Source organism: Euphorbia lathyris, chromosome 8 (assembly GCF_963576675.1).
Source record: "Euphorbia lathyris chromosome 8, ddEupLath1.1, whole genome shotgun sequence".
NCBI lineage: Eukaryota > Viridiplantae > Streptophyta > Magnoliopsida > Malpighiales > Euphorbiaceae > Euphorbia > Euphorbia lathyris.
Genome location: NC_088917.1, coordinates 62,557,830 through 62,561,255, shown reverse-complemented (window position 1 = coordinate 62,561,255; position 3,426 = coordinate 62,557,830). Strand labels below are relative to the sequence as shown.

General features: G+C 35.5%; 1 non-coding gene across 1 annotated transcript; it reads right to left on the bottom strand.

Moving 5' to 3' along the window:
• Positions 1 to 253: 253 nt before the first annotated feature.
• LOC136204918 (small nucleolar RNA R71) lies at positions 254 to 360 on the bottom strand. Its single transcript, XR_010675730.1, has one exon. It is a non-coding gene; the product is annotated as a small nucleolar RNA R71 (small nucleolar RNA).
• Positions 361 to 3,426: the final 3,066 nt, after the last annotated feature.

Here is a 3,426-nt window from a genome sequence, read left to right as displayed (position 1 = left end):
GCAAAATTGTATCCAATTTTATGGTTTGCCAAATGAAAATCCAAACTCTCATTTAGCAAATTTTTTGGAGATATGTGATACATTTAAAATTAATAATGTTCCTGCCGAAGCAATTAAGCTTCGGCTTTTTCCATTTACTTTAAAGGATAAAGCCAAAGCTTGGTTAAATTCATTACCACCAGGATCCATTACAACTTGGGATCAATTGGCACAATCATTTTTATCCAAGTATTTTCCTTTGGAAAAAACAGCCAAGTTGATAAAGAAAATTACTACATTTACACAATTTGATTCTGAATCATTATATGAAGCATGGGAACGTTTTAAGGATTTGCAGCGGAGTTGCCCCCATCATAACCTTCCAAGAGAGTTACTTATGCAGACTTTCTACAATGGAGTTAATCCAGCCACCAGAACCACTATTGATTCAGCATCCGGAGGATCACTTATGAGGAAAACTACTACTGATGCCTATGATTTATTGGAAGAAATGGCTACTAACAATTGCATGTGGCCAAGTGAGAGAGCAAAGGAATCATCTTCTCAGCCTATGAAAGGAATTATTACTACTGACCCAATGACTGTTTTGCAGGCACAAATTTCAGCATTAACCAATAAGATTGAGAAAATGAGTATGGGTAATCAACCAACTTGTACAATGTGTGGACAAAGTGGACATTATGAACTTGAATGTCCCTTGGGACAACCAAGTACAGAGGAGCAAGTTAATTATGTCCAAGGACAAGCACGGGGAAATCCATATCCTAATAATTACAGTTCTGGTTGGAGGCCTAATCAAAATTCCTCATGGTCAAATAATCCAAATCGTGGGCAAAATATCCAACAACCACAAGATCGGTTCGGAATACTTGAAATGAAGATGGATAAATTCTTGGAGGGAATTAATAAAAAAATAAATTCCCAAGATGAGATCACTAAAAGCCTTGAATCCAAGTTTGATCAAATTGCAAAGAACCATTCATCATCTATTCATAATCTGGAGGTCCAACTTGGGCAACTAGCCAATGCAATTCCATCTCGAAACCAAGGAAATCTCCCAAGCAACACTGAAGGAAATCCAAGGGACTTGAAAGCTGTTACATTAAGATCCGGTAATCAATATACATTTCACAATAATTCAAATGATATCTTGCCGGATGATTCAAATGAGAAAACAGAAATTCAGTCACCAAGTTCTAGTGAAGATACAAGGAATTCTGAAATTCCCAAAGTGACTACTGAAAAAGGTGCTGAAAATATTATGTCATCACCATCAATTCATCAACCTCATCCACCTTTTCCTCAAAGGCTCAACAAGAAGAATATGGATAAGCAATTTCTAACTTTTCTTGATAAATTGAAAAATTTGAATATTAATTTATCTTTTATTGAGGCTATCACACAAATTCCAAATTACACCAAGTTTTTAAATGACTTGATTTCAAAGAAGCGTAATTGGGAAGATGTATCTACTATCTCCCTAACGGAAGATTGTAGTTCCATTATCACAAGTGCTATGCCAACAAAACTTAAAGATCCTGGGAGTTTCACTATCCCATGCAAATTAGGGAATATAGAATTCCCTAGATGCTTATGTGATCTAGGGGCAAGTATCAACCTGATGCCCCTTTCCATTTTTAAGAAACTTGGTTTGGAAGATGTTAAACCAACTTCTATGGTTCTTCAACTAGCGGACCAGTCAATTAAGAAACCTTATGGCATAGTTGAAGATGTACTTGTGAAAGTGGACAAGTTTATTTTTCCTGCAGATTTTGTGATTCTGGATTTTTCTTTTGATGCTAATTGTCCACTAATTTTGGGTAGACCATTTATGAACACTGGAAGAGCATTAATTGATGTCTCTGAAGGGAAATTGATCTTGAGGATTGGTGAGGATACTGTGGAATTTCATATAAACAAAGCTCTAAAATATCCCATGGATGAAAATGTGTGTATGAAAGTAGATGTGGTTGACAACTGTGTGAAAGAGGTATTTGAAATCAGCACACAAGAAAATGTTCCTAATGAAAATGAAGACATTGAAGAAGATGGTGAAGTTAGTCTAAAACCAGAAGTTCTACACCGGCATGAAGCCCCAATTCCACCATCCATTGTAAGTCCACCTGTTGTTGAATTAAAACCATTACCATCCCATCTGAGGTATGCATTTCTTGGTCCTAACGATACTCTTCCTATTATCATTTCTAACAAACTTAATAAAGATCAAGAATTGAAACTTATAAAAGTTGTTAAAAAACGAATAAAGAGTATAGGTTGGCAGATTTCAGATTTAAGAGGAATAAGTCCTAATGTAGTAATGCATAGGATTCATATGGAAGAAAAACACCAACCTAAAGCGGATAGGCAAAGAAGACTAAATCCAAACATGAAGGAAGTAGTTAAGAAAGAAATAATTAAACTACTTGATGCTGGCATAATATATCCCATATCAGATAGTGAATGGGTTAGTCCAGTGCAGTGTGTACCAAAAAAAGGTGGGATCACAGTTGTAAAAAATGATAAAAGAGAGTTGATATCTACACGAACCACGACTGGATGGAGGGTTTGTATAGATTATAGAAAATTAAACTCAGCAACTAGGAAAGACCATTTTCCCTTACCATTTATTGACCAAATGCTAGAACGAATTGCTGGTCATGCATTTTATTGTTTCTTAGATGGATTTTCTGGATACTTCCAAATCTTTATATATCCAACTGACCAAGAAAAAACAACATTTACATGTCCCTACGGTACCTTTGCCTATAGGAGAATGCCGTTTGGATTATGTAATGCACCAGCAACTTTTCAAAGGTGCATGACTTCAATATTTGGGGATATGATAGAGCATATTATGGAGGTGTTTATGGATGATTTTTCTGTCTATGGTGATTCATTTGACTCATGTTTGTCTAATTTAGATAAAGTATTGGCTAGGTGTGAAGAATCCAATTTGGTCCTTAATTGGGAAAAATGCCATTTTATGGTTGAAGAAGGGATTGTGTTGGGACATAAAATATCAACCAAAGGCATAGAAGTTGATAGGGCTAAAACAGAGATGATAGAACGATTACCCCCACCTAATTCAGTAAAAGGTATCAGATCATTCCTAGGACATGCCGGATTTTATAGGAGATTCATTAAAAACTTCTCTTTAATAGCAAAACCATTAACAAATCTCTTGGTGAAAGATGTTAAATTTGATTTTGGAGATGATTGTTTGAAGGCTTTTGAGACTTTAAAAAATGCCTTAGTAAGTGCACCTATAATCACAACTCCGGATTGGAATTTACCTTTTGAGATAATGTGTGATGCTAGTGATCTAGCCATAGGATGTGTTTTAGGCCAAAGAAGAGAGAACAGATTACATGTCATTTCTTATGCAAGTCACACTTTAACAGGTGCTCAATTAAACTACACAACTAC